Source organism: Myxine glutinosa, chromosome 3 (assembly GCF_964187855.1).
Source record: "Myxine glutinosa chromosome 3, kmMyxGlut1.1, whole genome shotgun sequence".
NCBI lineage: Eukaryota > Metazoa > Chordata > Myxini > Myxiniformes > Myxinidae > Myxine > Myxine glutinosa.
In genome coordinates this window covers 38,712,294-38,730,285 of record NC_136263.1, presented here as the reverse complement: position 1 = coordinate 38,730,285, position 17,992 = coordinate 38,712,294, and the positions used below count along the sequence as shown (strand labels likewise).

The window sequence follows — 17,992 nt, the reverse complement described above, 5'->3', positions numbered from 1 at the left end:
GCCTAGGATATCCATGGCCACCCGCTCTAGGGGGGCCCCCACCTGGTGTAATTGAAGGGGGGCCCTCATCCTCCGTGCTGGTCCCTTTTTGGCAGTACAGGCGTCGCATCTCCGACACCAGTCCTGTATGTCGCGCCCCATATTCACCCAATAAAACCTCCGGCGTACCTGCGATGTCGTCTTTGTCCTGCCCAAATGGCCGCCGGGGCGGGTACCATGCACCTGTTGCAATATATCGGTCTTAAATTTATTTGGGACTACCACCAGCCAGGAAGTTTTATCAGAGGGAACCTCCACCCACTTGCGATACAAGATGTTATCCTTCAATTCCAGGGTTTTCCACTGAGCCCAATATGCCTTGGTCTGTGCCCCGAGGGGGGTGACCTCTTCCCCATTAGGTCTTTGCCCCAATCTCACCCATTCGTGCACCGGCCCCAGTACGGGGTCCTCCCGCTGGGCCGCGCTCCAAGCCAAAGTTCCGAATTCCTCATCTGCGGTTAGTGGCAAAATTGGCCCTCTCACCCGGGTTGCCCGGACGACGAGAATCGGGGCGGAATCGCCCAATTGCTCCCTCTCCTCGTGTCTCGCACAAAATTTACAGTTTTCCCCCAGACAAGGCCGCCGAGAGAGTGCGTCCGCATTACCATGGGCCTTCCCGGCCCTATGGACCACATCAAAATCGTACTGCTGCAACTTTTCCAACCACCTTGCAATTTGGCCCTCCGGTTCCTTGAACCGAAGGAGCCATTGCAAGGAGGAATGGTCAGTTCTAACCAAAAATTTCCGCCCGTACAGGTACGGGTGGAAATGGTTCATGGCAGCCAGCATAGCCAATAACTCTTTGCGAGTGACACAATAATTTCGCTCGGGCCTACTTAAGGCCCGACTATAGTAACCAATCACTCTCTCCACGCCCTCCTGTGTCTGAGACAAAACTGCGCCCAATCCTTCCTGGCTCGCATCCGTGTCCAGGGTAAATGCCCCGTTGCTAGTGGGGTAAGCTAGAAGGGGTGCGGATGTTAGACACCCCTTCAATTTTTGGAAGGCCTCGTGGCACTCCCGTGTCCAATTAAATCGCGTCCCCTTCTCCGTAAGCCGGTGGAGGGGACGGGCCAACTCCGCAAATTTCGCCACAAAGCGCCGGTAGTAGGAGCAGAGTCCCAAAAATCCCCGCACCTCCTTGATGGTACGTGGTGCGGGCCACTCCTCTACCGCTTTAATTTTGTCTGGGTCCGTTTTTACCCCCTCGCAGCCGATCACGTGACCTAGATAGGCCACCTCTCTTGCAAACAAAGTGCACTTACTCGGGTTCAGCTTCAACCCTGCCTGTCTGAGGCACCCGAACACCTGGTCCAAATTAGCTACTGCCTGGGGGAACGTTTTGGCATGTACTAGGACGTCATCCAGGTACACCAGGCAGGATTGCCATGGCATGCCGCCTAGTACATGTTCCATCAATCTTTCAAAGGTGGCGGGGGCGTTACACAAACCAAACGGCATCACAGTAAACTGATACAGTCCCTTACCTGTGGAAAATGCCGTTTTCTCCTTCCCTGCCCTATCCATCTCCACCTGCCAATACCCACTCTTGAGGTCCAAAGTTGAGAACCAATTTGAGCCCGCAACGGCATCGAGGGTGTCATCAATCCTTGGCAGGGGATATGAGTCCTTGAGTGTCACGTTGTTTAGCTGGCGATAGTCCACGCAGAACCGCGTGGTCCCATCCTTCTTTTTGACCAGCACAACAGGTGACATCCAAGGACTTCCCGAGGGCTCGATCACGCCTGCTTCGAGCATTTTTTCAACCTGCTCGTCAGCTTCCGCCCTCTTGCTCCAAGGGAGCCGTCGGGCGGCCTGACGAATAGGCCGGGCCTCACCGGTGTGGATCTGATGTTTCACCAGGCCCGTACGTCCAATATCCTCGGTGGACAGGGAGAAGAGGTCCAAATGGGACCCAACCAGTTTGTGTAAGGCCTCCCTCTGGGTACCTCCCAACTCTACGCTACTACGATTTACCATCTCGCAAATGGGATCGGGCCAATTCCTACTTCTTATTGAAGGCTCCCCCCGGGGCCGGCTCGGCTGGACGTTCTCGCCCCTCACTGTCGCGACTTCCTCAACTGGGGTGCAGCCAGCTACCCTCGTGCCCCTTACTATAGTGCGTGGTTCTGTACTTATATTTATTACTCGGACGGCCACTACCGGTCCGTCCGTTTTTACAAGGGTGCGGCCCACGATTAAACCCGGTATGGACTGCACTGCCACCGGTTCGACCAGGCCGCAGGACTCCTGCCATGTTGGGCGAGCTGCCCACCGGGCCGGCACTATCGCCTCGGCCCTTGGGGGAATGGTCACGGCCTCGGAAGCCTCCAGCTCCGCTCTCTCGGCCGTGCTCACTCCCCCTAACGGCAGCTCTTCTACTCCCACCTGCAGGATCCCCCGGCACAAGTCGATTTTACAACCGCTGGCAGTCAACAAATCCAACCCTATTAAACATGGGTCGCACACCTCCGCCACCCAAACATCTATCTCCCTCCTTACCGACCCTAACTTGAGGGTCACAGAACCACGCCCTATGATCGGGGCCGTTACCCCGGTAGCAAGTTGCAAACTATAATTTTGCAGGCGCTGGATCTTATCCCAGCCACCTGCGCTCGAATCAAGGACCACAGGGCTGATGATCGTGGCGCTAGCTCCTGTGTCCACTACGGCGTCTACCCTCACGCCGGCAATTTTGCATCTGATTGTCAGGCTACCGGTTCCAATCTGGCCACAATAAATGACCTGTCGCGTCAATGAAGGCTCTCCTCCATCCTCTTCTGCCGAACACCGCCCTACGTGCCCGACACCTTCTAGTTTCCCGGGGTCTGGCGGGGGGGGGGGGGGGGTGTCTGGGGTCGGCTAACCCGCTCCCCCCTGGGCGGAGTTGAGGACCTCAACCGCCGGGGATCATCCCGGCGCGTGGCTCGATAGTGCCGCGCCAGGTGACCCAGACGGTTGCAAGTATAGCACCTCACCTGATAAGGTGCTTGTCTCCGGAATTCCAAATTTCCCCCCCTGAAGGTCCGAATTGGATTACCCGCTCGTGGTCCACCGCGGGCCACCTCCGGGGCCGCCTGCCATGGTCCAGGTCCCGCCAGGCGCTGGTCCACCAGCCTCCGGACCATGCCCGCCAGGTCAGGACTCACGTCGGGGGCGGGCCCCCTAAGGGGTCCGCCCTCCATCGGGGGTCCCACCTGGCGGACCGCCATTGCGTGACGCTCGCTCCCCCGGGCCAGGGGCCTCGCTGCTTCCCAACGGGCTGCAGCGTCAGCCGCCTGGCTCAGAGTCTGCGGGCGCCACATGGCGAGCTGTTGCCGGAGCTCAATATCCGGGAGGGCCTGGATAAAATGGTCCAGCGCCAGGCTTTCCCGGGAATCCGCTGCCATGTTAGCATGTGCGATCCCCACTGCGCGGCGAATGTCGTGGGCAAGTTCCCCGATGGCTTCCTGGGGCTTGTGTTTTCGCAGCGCGAGCTGAGCTTTAACAAGCTCGCTCTGCTGTTCAATGCCGAATCGATTAATTAGGGCGTCGCGGAGGGCTGGCAGGGTGAGAGCACCCGGTGGTAATGCCGTCAGCACCTCCGCCGCCGCGCCGCGCGATGCGGCCACCAGGTGTACTCCACCTTCGTCCTCACCCCAACCGTTGCCCTTACACACACAGTCAAACTGCGCCAGGTACGCGCGTAGATCACTCTTGCCGTCATACGGCGCGAGTGGGACCTTGTGGGACCACCTCGTATGCGAGTCGTTGCCCGCCTGCCGGACCCCGTGCGTCGCCCCTTGCGGGGTCAGCGCGGGGCCGAACCGGCCGGGCCCCCACAGTACATTACCCCCAAGGGGCTCCCGTGCCTCCCCTGTCCCTCTAAAAACTACCCCTGTTGGTGTCGATGCATGGGTCACACTTCCGCAACCCGCTACCCATTCCATACCACCACAACCTTGCTCACTCACACCTCGCACCTCTCCCATCACCGGACCCTCTCGCTCGCACCCTCGTTCCATACCCTCCGGACCAGCCATACACCTCACTCTTGGCCTCTCACGAACATCCGGGTCTATCTCGACCCCCAAGCTTATTAAATCACCTGGCACATCATACGCACGACCATATTGGTCACCACTTACACCGGGTCCTCTTTCTCTTCGCTTCTCCTCCATCACCTGCGAATCCCTCATCCGGTTAATGGGCACATCATCACGATCCGAACACAGACTTTGGACCAATTCTTTTACTTCCTCCTTTATCTCTTTCTTATCCTCTCTCCGTCGCTTCTTAATTTCGCTCACCCCTTCTTCCACTTCTTCTAATTTCTGCTTCACCTCCTTCATCTCCTCGTGCGCCCCCTTAAGTTCTTCCTCTAACTCCACCTTATTTTTTTCTATGTGCTCCCGCACCTTCCGCTCTTTAAGCTCCATCACCTCTACCACCTTGTTCATTTTCCTCGTCAGGTCCTCATGTACCGTCTGACACTCTTTTTTAATTACCCCTACGTCCTTTTTCATCTCCTTCTGTGTCGATTTTAAACCCTCTATTACCGCTGTGTTCTTCTTTACCTGGTCCCCCAACTCCTTTTGTCCCACTGTCAGTTGTTCTACTCCCAGCGTCAACTCCTCTATACCACCTTGCAATTTTACAGTCCCCTTTCTCACCTCCTTCTCCATGCGCTCCTTACAGTGCCTCACCTCCTCGCGCACTCCTCCGACCTCCTCACTCACACCTCTTCTGATCTCCTCTCCCATCACTTGCATCTCCTGCCCAGATGCCACCCTCATCTGCTCCATTTCCTCCCTGTGAGCATCCAATTTAGTTTCTACCCCCATTCTGACCCCCTCTATCTGCTGCCCCATTTTTTTAACTTCCCTTTCCGCTTGGTCCCTCATGTCCCTCAATTTGCCTTCCATACTGTTTTCTAACCCCTCTAACCCCTTTTTCATCCCTTCCATTTGATTCTCTTGAGCGGCCATTCTGTTTTCTACCCCCATTAACCCCTCCTGTATTTCCCCTAATCTATTGTCTAATCCCTCAAATTTGTTTCCTAATCCCTCTATTCTACTCCCTAACCCTCCGATCTGGACCCCCATGTCATCCCTCAATTTCTCGCTATTGGACCCCATCCTTTGTTCTAACCGTTCCCCCATTTCTCCCCCCATTCTGCCCCCCAATTGCTCACTATCAGCCCTCATTTGCTCACTATCAGCCCTCATTTGCTCACTCTGAGCATCCATCCAATTCCCCATTACCCCCATTTGGCCCTCCAATCGCTCCCCCTGAGCATCCATTTTTGCCATCATTTGAATCATAAAGACTCGCATGTACTCTGGCATCTCTGGCTCGGCTGCCGCGACCACGGGCGCAGCGCAATTTGGTACTGCTACGGTCATGGGCGCGGCAAAATTTGGTGCCGCTACACCCACGTGCGAGAGGACGCCATCTTGTGAACCTGCCGCCCTCACTGCTTCGCTCTCCTCTTGTCCCTCAATTTGGTCCTGGATCGACCCTGCCTCACTCTCCTCTACCGGAACCCAGCTGTCTTGATCTGCCATAGCGCGACTTTCAAAATTCGGGGTTTTTTTTATTTTTTTAAACAAAACAATTTCCAACTGCTTGTAATTTTGAGCGCGTTAAGCGCGCTTCGGGCCTCGTATCTCACTCCTCGACACCAATTGTTACGGATCGCGGATTAGATGTTATTTACCGAGCGGTGGTATTGCCGCGACCTAACAGTTCCCCCGATTCTTCCCCAACTCACCCGATTCCACCCGAACGTTGGCCAAATCGCGCTACGCTAAATCAATGATTGGAAAGGACACAACGACTGGGATAAATGAAACGACGCAAGGGGTACAGTTCTCAAGACCTCCGGAGGAGGGTATAATTAGTGGTGGAGAAAAGGGGTAGATTACAAGGTAGAGTGAGGTAAAAGACACAGAAGAGATAGGCACTTAATTACAGTCTTATCTTATCCCAGACAGACCACAGACAAACGGAACAAGGCTGACTTACACAGGGATTGATGGCAGGGAAGAACAGGTAGTTCGATAGCACAAGGTGCACCTTGGCTCGGGGACAGGATCAAGCACGGTCCAAGAGATGCAGGGAGGCCTCACAGCGCTCGGAGGTGGCGTCTTAATTTCTCCAAGCTCAGCGCGCATCTGACGTCACCTCCCTCTTCCTGCGCATGCTCAGCGGGGAGTCACACGCCCTCGGCTGGTTGGCTCCGCCCCAGATGGGACCGGTCCGCCGCTCCCATTGGGTGCGGGGGTTACCGGGCTCCGCCCTTGACGAGGAGCTGACAGGGAGCCCCTATGTGGTAACCCCGTCGAGCACATGTTCGATGGCGACTCGCTGGGAAGGCCTCATGCCCTCCCAACACCCCCTACCAACCAAGCCGGAGTGAGGACGCGCACTCCCTGTGCACGCCGCCGCCGTGCTGTTGTTGTTGTTGTTGTTGTTGCTGAACCGTGAGGAAGAGCTGCGGGGAGGTATTGGGAGGTCCTAAACTTCCTAACGGTGCCATACAATCACATTCTGGTGCAACGAAGGGTCAGAATTTATGGAAACGAATCCTTAACTGACATAGACTAAGAATAACTAGCAAGATGTCCTATAGTTGTCTACGTGAGATGCAGTGGACCTGGATGCGACATTTAATGGGGGGAAATAGGGGGAGGTCGGGTCTACAGAGTGTTGTTTACAGAAAATGGGACTAGGGAATGGGGGATTGGGGATAGTTGGGAAGTCTTGAGGAAAGAGGGGAATATTTACAAGCGGATATGGATGGATGCAAATCCCATATCCGCAACAATATATATATATATATATATATATAATATTGCAGATCTCAGTGTACGGCGCTCCCCTTACCGAGGGGGGTTTAATCCCCTCGTCTATTAAGCTGGCCGTCCGAGTCCTAGAAGATAATATATATATATATATATAGATATATATATAGAAGATATATATATATATATATATATATATATATATATATATGTGTATGTATGTATGTATGTATGTATGTATGTATGTATGTATGTATGTATGTATGTATGTATATATGTGTATATATGTGTATATATATATATATATATATATATATATATATATATATATATATATATATATATATATATATATATATACATACACACACACAGACTTGGCATTTAATATGGAATATTTTTTTTCCTTGACTTGGGTTTACTTTCTTAACTCAGTATATCAATCTGGTGAGTTTCTTTTACACTTTGGTGATTTATTTGTTAAAAGAACCATGTCACTGATTGTCTGTCGCAGCAAGAAGTCAACAACAGGATTATATCACAGGTGGCGTGGCAAAATGTACGGACAGGTGCATTTGACGATTGGCTTCACAGTCAGGTATACAAGGGTTGTTGCGTTCTGTATTAGTGGAAAACAACTGCTGCACATCTCCAAAAGTTAATGCCGCTTCCTCTGGAGATGGTCCGTCAACTCGACAATGCTGTTTGTCATGGAGTGGTGGCTTTACGAAATTACAGCATGAAAGAGCGTGCTATTGCTCGGCAGTATGGCATCACTCAAGGTCAGGTGTCAAAGATCCTGAAACGAAATGCTCAGAGGGGTGTCCCTACTCCAATACCGAGGCCAGGACGTGTCCGCAGAACCACGAGGAGGGATGATCGCCAGCTGCACCGGTTAGTCCGCAATGGCCGTACCAAGTCAGCTAATCGGCTTAGTGCTGAGTGGCAGCAACTGACAAATGTGCCTGTATCCAGAAGGCTAGTCAACCAACGACTGGTTCAAGCAGACTATCGTGCCAGGCGTCCCCTGAGAAAGCCACGCCTGACCAGACAACACCACCAGCGCCGATTGCAGTGGGCCAGAGAGCACCGTCAATGGCAGCCAGGACACTGGAATCATGTGATCTTCAGTGACGAGTCTAGATTTCTGGTCTATCGTCAAGATGGCCGCGTCCGAGTGCGCAGACAAGTGCATGAAGCCTACAACAAAGATTGTATAGTGCCAAGAGTCCAAGCTGGAGGTGGTGGGGTGACCGTTTGGGCTGCTTTTCATGCAGGGGGCAAAACTGACCTGGTTGTTCTGAATGGAAACCTGAACCAGTTCAAGTGCAGCGCCATTCTGGAAGAAACATTGCTTCCATTTGCTCGTGCAGCCTTTCGAGGAAACTGTCTTCAAAGATGACAATGCACGGCCTCATCGTGCTCGCATGATCCAACACTTTCTTGCTGACCATGGTGTAGAGCAGGGGTCAGGAACCTTTTTGACTTGGAGAGCCATAAAAGCCAAATATTTCTAAATATATTTCATTGAGAGCCATATAGTATTTTTAACGTATAATAAATTAAATATGTCTTACTTTTAATGCGACTTCTGGTGCTGCATGGTTTTGCTGATGGCCTTGTAGTCTGGTTCATACATGGTGAGGTTGAGCTTCATGCAGGCGTTGAGGCTTCCATCAGTTAAACGTGAGCGTAGGTTGGTCTTAATGTTCCTCATATGCGAGAATGACTGCTCACATGCATATGTAGAGCCAAACATGGTCAATACGGCAATACTCACACGCTGCATTGTGTGGTATGTCACAGGAAGCTCGTTCCAAGTTTTAAGAAGCAGCTGGTCTTCAGGTTGAAGATTTTTCATTTCTGTCCACTTGTGTTCCCTCGCCAGCTCTGCTCGCTGTCGCGCAAGACTTTCCAACTCTCCATTAAGTGACTTGAACTTACTCATCCACATGTCTGATGCCTTCAGGTCAGCAACTTCCAGCTCAAAGTCTCCGATAGAGACCCCGGGGATGCATGTCAGGTCGATTTTGTCCACTGCACACTCATGTGGATGAGTGATGAACTTGAAAAGACCAGTGCGCGCACAAAATTCTCCAAAACGTGCTTTGAATGACTGCAGGAGATTGGACGTAAAGCCAGCTAGCTGCTGGAGATCCAGATGTTGAGTGGAGTCACTTGCTAAGCATGCATCTCTAAATTGTTGCAGTCTTTCAAAGTGCAGAAGACGACCTGTTTCAATGTCCCTGAGAAAGACTTCCAGCTTGCTTTCAAATGCAAACACTGCTTGTTGAAGGGATGAGATTGTATTTCCAATACCTTGCATTTTCACATTGAGCTGGTTCAGATGACCAGTTATGTCCACGAGATAGTGAAACTGCAGGAGCCAGTCAGTGTTGTCTAGCTCAGGATGCTTGACGCCTTTCATTTCAAGAAAAGTCCGGATTTCACTCAGGCAAGCTGCAAAACGGCTGAGCACCTTCCCCCTTGACAACCAACGCACGTTGCTGTGTAAAAGCAGACCGGGATAATGATTCCCAACTTCTTCTAACAGAGCTTTAAACTGGCGATCATTTAAAGCTCGGGCAACAATAAAGTTGACCACTCGAATGACCAGCGACATCACCTCACCAAGCTCCTGGCCACACGTCTGAGCGCAAAGCGCCTCCTGGTGCAGGATGCAATGAAAACTTAGGATGGCTCTCTTTTCATGTTCACGGAGAAGCGCTACAAATCCTTTGTTCTTCCCCAACATACAGGGTGCACCATCAGTACAGACAGAAATAAGTTTATCCATCGGTAGTTTTTTTTCTTTAGCAAACTCCATGAAAGACGTGAATAAATCCTCTCCTCTTGTTGTCCCTTTCATTGGCAAAACAGCCAAGCTTTCCTCACGCAGTGTGTCACCTGCAGCATACCTGGCAATTATACTGCACTGAGATAGATGGCTAACGTCTGTTGACTCATCTAACGCGAGAGAAAAGTATGTCCCGGCGTTTATGTCCTTAATTTGTGTTTCCTCGACTTGATTTGCCATCATGATGCTACGATCGTGCACAGTTCTTGCTGACAGGGGCATGTCTTTTATTCGTTTGATTATCTTGTCTTTATTTGGGAAGTCATCAAACAGTTCATTGGCCACATCAAGCATGAATGTTTTGGCATACTCGCCATCTGTGAATGGCTTTCCATTCCTTACTATTGCCAAAGCACCCGCAAAGCTAGCGGAATTCCCGTCACCTTGCTTGGTCCACACACGTAGTTGCTGCTGACTTGCCTGCACTCTCCGCTGTAGCTCCTCGCATGCCCTTTTCCTGCTGTCCCCCGCTGGATATTTCGATGCAAATGAAGCATGGTGCGTATCGAAGTGCCGCTTTATATTTGACCGTTTCATCGATGCAATTTTATCATTGCATATTAGACATACCGCAGATCCTGCTCTCTCACCAAATGCAAATTCCTCTGTCCACGCAGCCTGGAATGCACGGTAATCATCGTCTTTTTTTCTTTTCGCCATCTTTTCCGTTACAAGGGTTGAAGCGGATAAACTAGTTGGCTATCTGATAAAATTGATTTCTTCACCTTTACAATGACGCGGACATGCTCGCGAGCCATTGGTTCCCGACCCGACACACGGGTGACCCGTGACCCGTGAAATATATCTTCAAAACTAATTTCTGTTTACTTTAAAATGACACAGTATTATTAAGAAATATCACAAGTATTTTAAAATCAGTTCCAAACTGATTTTTTTTTTTTTTTTTTTTTCAACTCAAAATTGTCTGGGAGCCATATGCCGTCACCGGAAGAGCCATATATGGCTCGCGAGCCATAGGTTCCCGACCGCTGGTGTAGAGCATATGGAGTGGCCTGCTATGTCCCCAGATATGAATCCGATAGAGAACTTGTGGGCAGAATTAACCTGTCAAATCGACCACTTGGACCAGCAGCCGACCTCTCTGCGTGAATTGCAGCAGGCTATTGTCACTGCATGGCAAGCGATTCCTGTCCAAACCTTGGCAAATCTCGTGAACAGCATGCCTCAACATGTACGTGCTCTCCTGAATGCTCATGGGGGTTACACGAAGTACTGAACTGTAATTTTACTGTCCATAATCCCAGTCGTAATTTAACTTTTGTTTTTGTTAAAAAAAAATTTGGCTAATGTGCAAAATAAAGAGATACTTCAGGAAAACGTACAGAAGTTTAACACAGTACTGTCCATGAATTGAGTTCGATATCAGTTTACATCACTTTCCAGGATCAATTTATTTGTTTCGAAATGTCAAATGTGGTTTTTGTTTTTTAAAGGTCACATTAATAAAATCTAGAATAATTTCAACATAATTCCAATGAACTTTTGGTTCTAAGCCATCTTGAAAAGTAAGTTCACCCCCACAAAAATAATATTCCATATTAAATGCCAAGTATATATATATATATATATATATATATATACACTATATACACTATATACACTATATACACTATATACACTATATATATATATACACTATATACACTATATACACTATATACACTATATACACTATATACACTATATACACTATATATATATATATATATATATATATATATATATATATATATATATATATATATATATATATATATATATATATATATATATATATATATATATATATATATAACAAAAGTTAAAAATATTTTCACATCACAATGTTAACAAGAACATTGTCAACGTCGCACTTATAACCATATATCTCTAAACGCGATATTTACGATGTCAATGTGTACGTAAAAGTGACAAAAAAATACAGTGAATCACGCAGTGGAATTCACTGCTGTGGTTTGTAAAATTCAAAATATGTAAAAATGGTTTCCCGATATATATATATATATATATATATATATATATATATATATATATATATATATATATATATATATATATATAAAACACAGCTTGTGTGTGTGTGTGTGTGTGTGTGTGTGTGTGTGTGTGTGTGTGTGTGTGTGTGTGTGTGTGCGTGTGTGTGTGTGCGTGTGTAATGTTACCGATAGACTCCTAAACGGAGAGGCTCACGTACTTGATATTTGGCACAGACATGGCCATTGAGCCTGGTAAGAACATGGCCGACCTAAAAATTGATTTCATAATATTTTTAAACCATATTTTTACCTCAGCGCATTTCAGCGAGGAATATTATGCACGGAATCTGACCGGTCGCAGAGCAGCGCGCTGATTCGCTCAGAGCGATCACGTGATGTTCCTTGCCGCCATTAACTCAGTTACGCGTTCGCACGTATTTCAGAGCGAAAAGCAATTGCCTTTTTTCACATTTCAGCGACGAACATTGCCATTCACACCACATAGGTTTTTTCCCCTTTCATCTTTAGATCCATATTTTTTGTCATAACGTAGCGCATTATGGCTCTCTCGAGCGAGCCAATCACCTGGGCACATGAGGCCACGTTGGCCACGCCCATGACACGACGCAGAGTTGCATTCGATCGCTCAGAGCGATCACGTGATGTTCCTTGCCGCGCGATTGCGTTTTTTCACATTTCAGCGAGGAACATTGCCATTCACACCACATAGGTTTTTTTTTCTTTCATCTTTAGATCCATATTTTTTTTCAGCGAGGAATATTATACACGGAATCTGAATCGGTGGCAGAGCAGAGCAGCGTGCCGATTCGACGATTCCCGCGCCCTCCCCCCTCCCCTCCCCCCCTCCCCCTCCCCCTCCTCCTGTGTAAAATGATAAATAAAATGAAATGTTTTATTGAGTTATATACGAGGTGTGTTCAAAAAGTATCCGACCTTTGTTCATAAAAAATACTCGTATCCAGATACAACAAACTTATACTAATCTCCTTCAAAGTAGTCCCCTTGGGCTGCCACACACTTCTCCCAACGGTTCTGCCACTGTCGGAAGCAGCGCTGGAACGCCTCTTTTGGGATGGCGCGCAGCTGGTACGTCGCATTCCGCATGATGTCTTCTCTGGACTGAAATCTGGTCCCTTTCAGGGGCATTTTCAGCTTGGAGAAAAGCCAGAAGTCACACGGAGCCATGTCGGGAGAGTAGGGAGCCTGACGAAGCACAGGTGTGTTGTGTTTGGCCAAGAAACTCTATCAAATGTGAAGAATGGGCGGGTGCGTTATCGTGATGGAGCTGCCAATTGCCCGCTGCCCACAGGTCCGGCCGTTTGTGTAGCACAGCGTCACGAAGGCGACGCGGAACCTCTTGGTAATACTCCTTGGTGATGGTTGTGCCGTGTGGTGCGTACTCGTGATGAACCACGCCACTTGAGTCGAAGAAGACGGTCAGCATGACTTTGACATTGCTGCGGACCTGCCTTGCTTTTTTTGGCCTCGGGGATGTTGGATGCTTCCATTGTGATGACTGCAACTTGGTTTCTGGGGCGTACCCATAAACCCAGGACTCATCGCCAGTGATCACTGTGTTGAGGAAGCTGGGATCGCTCTTCACAGTCTCCAGCATGTCCTGTGCGATCTCCAAACGGAGTTGCTTCTGCTCAATCGTTAGCAGCTTTGGTACGAACTTCGCTGAGATGCTCCTGAAGCCCAAATCCTCCTTCATAATGGAATGAACGGATCCAATGCTGACGCCCACCTCATCTGCAAGTTCTCTGATCGTGATTCGACGATCCTGCATCACCAGGGTCCTCAATTGGTCAATGACGATCTCATTTCGGGATGTTGAGGACCTACCCGAACGTGCTTCACTCTCCACTGATGTGCGGCCATCTTTGAAGTGGTTGTACCACTCCTTTATCTGTGTGGTGCTCATTGCTTCGTCCCCGATGGCCTGTTGAATCTTGCGGATCGTTTCCACTTGGGAATCGCCAAGCTTTACACAAAATTTGATGCAGTAGCGTTGTTCAAGTTTTTCCGTCATTTTGTCAAAAACGAAAATCCGACGGCGCTCACTTACACTGCCTCACTCATCAGCGGTCTGCCATCGAATGACAGCTTCTGCAGGTTGGAAAAAATTCACGCGTGCGCATTAGGATCGCCTACATACGTGCACCAATCAACGCCTCCCTAGCTTCATTTGTTTACGCACGACAAATTAAGGTCGCATACTTTTTGAACACCTCGTAAGTAAGTTGTAGAAGGATATTGTTTTTCAATGTAAAATAATACAATTGACAACAAATAATAAAATAATACAACTGGTGCCACAATGTCTGACCAGGTCGTCTGAAGTAATTAGGATTCACTGAACTGCTTTCCAAATCCCATTGTGTTTGGTAAAACTAATCATTGCCCGACGAACTTGTTTTCATTGTGACTATGATAGTCGACTCAGTGCGAAATCTAAGCTAACATTGTATTGATAAGTGAATGCAAAATACTTGGTAATTATTTTGCAGAGTTGGACAAAGAGTTCCTATTGGACAATGGAAGGTGGATGAGTTACTCTGTGCTGGCCAATGGGCCCAGTGCACTTTTCTCTACTTCCACTTAAAGTTAATCTAATAGATAGTTTTATGAAATTTTCAACGTTCTCAGTAAATTGGTGAGTGTGTGTGTGTGAGTGTGTGGAAAGTTAGTCCTTTGCTCCTGACAAGGTGGAAAAGTTTCTGTCAACCCTCGACTCTGATTCTGCAACTGGACCCGACGGCATCAGCCCACGGGTCCTAAAATCCTGCTCTGCTGCTCTGTCTCACCCTCTCTCTGTTCTCTTCACCCTCTCTTTTGCTCAAGGTCAACTGCCATCTGCTTGGAAATCAGCCAACATCACCGCTTTGCACAAAAAAGGTGCAAAAACAGATCCTAGCAACTACAGACCAATCAGCCTTCTCCCAATTATCAGCAAAGTCATGGAATCCATCATTGCTTCGGATATGAAATCTTTCCTCTTCTCCAATGGCTTGATCTCTGATCATCAATTTGGTTTCAGACCAGGTCACTCTACTCTGGACATGCTGCTTCTGCTGTCTCAACAATGGATGGAGGTCCTCAATGCCAAACAGGAAATTAGAGCTGTATCCCTCGACATATCACGTGCCTTCGACACGGTCTGGCACCCCGCTCTGCTCACCAAACTCTCCTCCTTTGGTATCCATGGAAATCTCCATGCATGGCTGGCGGACTTCCTCTCTAGTCGTCGTCAACGTGTGGCCCTGAATGGGTTTCTCTCATCTCCTCTTCCTGTTCAGGCTGGAGTTCCCCAAGGCAGTGTTCTGGGCCCCGTGCTTTTTCTGGTCTTCATCAATGATCTCTCTGACTCTCTCGAAAATCCTCTCTATCTCTTTGCTGATGACTCCACTCTCTGCCGCTCCATTCCTCTTCCCTCAGATCGGCAGTCTGCGGCCTCCTCACTCTCTGAAGACCTGGACAAAATCACAGACTGGTCAAACAAGTGGAACACGTCTTTCAATCCTGACAAATCTCACACTCTTACTATGTCTCTCCGAAAAGATCGACTGGACAACCCTCCCATCTACTTTCTCAACAATCCTCTCCAAGAAGTTCTGTCGCTCAAGATTTTGGGTCTCACTATCTGCCATGATCTTTCTTGGGAAAACCACATTTCCAAGCTGGCCTCCAAAGCCAGTCGCCGACTGGGCATCCTCCGTCGTGCGAAGTCCTTCCTCGGCACACCTGAGCTCCTCACCACATACAAGGCTTTCATCCGCAGCTCAATGGAATACTGTTCTCCACTATGGGCCGGTGCTCCTGCCTCACACCTAGCTCGGCTTCACGCTGTTGAAACCAAAGCTTTCAGAATTATTGGAATCTCCCGCGATGAAGCTATCTCTGAGGGCCTTTCACTCACTCACCGCAGGCAGGTAGGTGGTCTTTCTGTCTTCTACCGACTCCTCTCCGGCCTTGCACCCCCAGCTCTCTCTGTGCTCTGTCCCCCAAATATTCCTACAGGTCGCACAAGATCTGCCAGCAACCCTCTGATGGTTAAACTGCCGAAATCTCGGCTCTCTGCTCACCTTCACTCTTTCATTCCTCTTTTCTCCCGCCTCTGGAACAAACTCCCTCACTCCCTTCAATCCCACTCCTCCCTCCAGGTCTTTAAAACAGCTGTTCACCACCATCTCTTATCTTCCCCCATCCAAAACCTTGATCTTTTCTACCCCCGCTAATTCACCCCAGATCCACCTTGTTTGAAATTCCAACTTCTTTCCTGGAAGTCCTGGCAGTGTCCATATGTTTTATACCTCTCCCACCGCCCCCTTCCCACGCCCCCCTCCCACGCCCCCCCCCCCCCCCCCCAAGCCCTCGCCCTCTCTCAGATCTCTCGATGTCTCCATGTCTCTCGGTCACTGCTCTCAAATGTTGTGTTTGTGTCCTACCCCCTCTCTCCCCATCTTGTCTACCGCTCCCTATGTTATATGTTTTATGTGTCGGTTTGTCTTTCTGTGTGATTAATGTTCGCTCTTTCACGAGCCTCGACCTTGTATACAAAAAAAAAAAAAAAAAAAAAAAAAAAAATCTTTCAAAAGAACGATAAATTAAACACTGAATCAAATAAAGCTTAGAGCTTATTAGGGTTTGATAAAAGTTAGTCTAAAGTGTAAAATCCAATAAACTTATTCCAAATATCCGCCACGTACATGCAGTCTTGTAGGCTAGGTATCTCTGGCTCTCTGATCCAATATCTTCTCAGTAAAAATCTTTTGTAAGGGTATATACAGTATATAGGTTTATACCTCTTATATATGATTTTGACTTATGAGGGAAAAGATGAGTTTGCAGGTTGACAAAGGATGTGGTTGTCATAGCTACTGAGTGACCTATTGATTAAATAAGGACTTTCTTATTTAATTGCATGCCTGTTTGAAGTTTTAACATGACTTATTAAAACTCATGTTACTATTGTGTTAATTTGCAATATGGTATGATAACCCTTGCATCAACTGGCAGAATACTCAGGTCCTGTGAAAACAATAATGTTAAAATGAGTTTTGCAGTTGACAAAGATGAATTTGATATGCTTGTTTCTGAGATAATATTTAAAAGTTTGAATTAGTAAATATATATAAAGTTTTTGTAGTTACATTCTTTACATGTAATTGGGAGAACCTTGGTGCCGCAGAGTCTCGAAGAACATATCTTCCTCATTAAGGAGATTTCAATATGAATGAATGATCGTTTTTTTTTTTAAGGCCATTTTTCCCCGCTTAGAGCGGGGGTTAGCCTTGCGGGCCCCCCCATGACAATCATGGTTCCCTGTTTGAGGCAATGTTTTTATGGCCGGATGCCCTTCCTGACGCCAACCCTTGGTCGCCTCTTACGATGCGCAGGGATACGGTGTACCTATTCTAAACTGGGGTACACACCGGGATCATTCATCCCAGCAAGCTGGTACGCAATTTGCCGACCTCGGAAGGATGACAGGCTGAGTCAACCCCCCTGGTGTTAATTCAGCGATCGACCGGGATTCGAACCCAGGATCCTATGATCCCAAGCCAGTACCCTAACCACGAAGTCAACACCAAGCTTTGAAAAATGAGAAGTTATAGTTAAAACTATGAAACGGTGTGTGTGTGTTTTGCAAACCTTTTAGTCGCCTCTTACGACATGCAAGGATACGGTGTACCTATTCTAAACCAGGGTACACACCAGTGGACCACAAAATAAAAATTTAAGCTTGATCCCTGTAGAAGATATGGGTCTTCAAAAATGCTAATTAAACATGTGCAATTCACAAGTGCAAAAAAGTGGCATGGCACCCATACTTTGAGGGGCTATAACGAAAAAAACCCTCGGCGATATTGGGATCCCTTTGTTTGGCATGAAGAGGTATTTTCAAAATTTCTTCCCGACAAATCTGAGGTGTCAGTGTCATATCTGGATATTGTGTGAATCGACATGGAATGACCCTATATCGATTTTGTTTGAATATATAATACTCCAGTACCTGTGCCTGTCATACTTTTCTCATCTACTCATCCACACTGCCTCCCCATCCTCCTCCCCTCCAGTGAAACCAAGACGAGACCCTCATTGATTTATTTAACGCGGTTGTGGTGCAGCACAGGCATGATGGGCAAAATGGCCTCCTCCTGTGTCAAAGTTCCTCGTTAAGATTTATTCGTATTGAAGTGGTCACAAACTTCACTGCGACCAACACACATTATCAGGTTTTGTATTTGTGTGCAGCAGAATAACGTCTTTACTTCATGTTATGTAAAGAG

The 17,992-nt window shown here is 48.2% G+C and overlaps 1 protein-coding gene across 4 annotated transcripts in view; it reads right to left on the bottom strand.

Moving 5' to 3' along the window:
• The window catches only part of BRD8 (bromodomain containing 8), a 149,039-nt gene that overhangs the window by 116,590 nt on the left and 14,457 nt on the right, over positions 1 to 17,992 (bottom strand). The window lies entirely within an intron of this gene.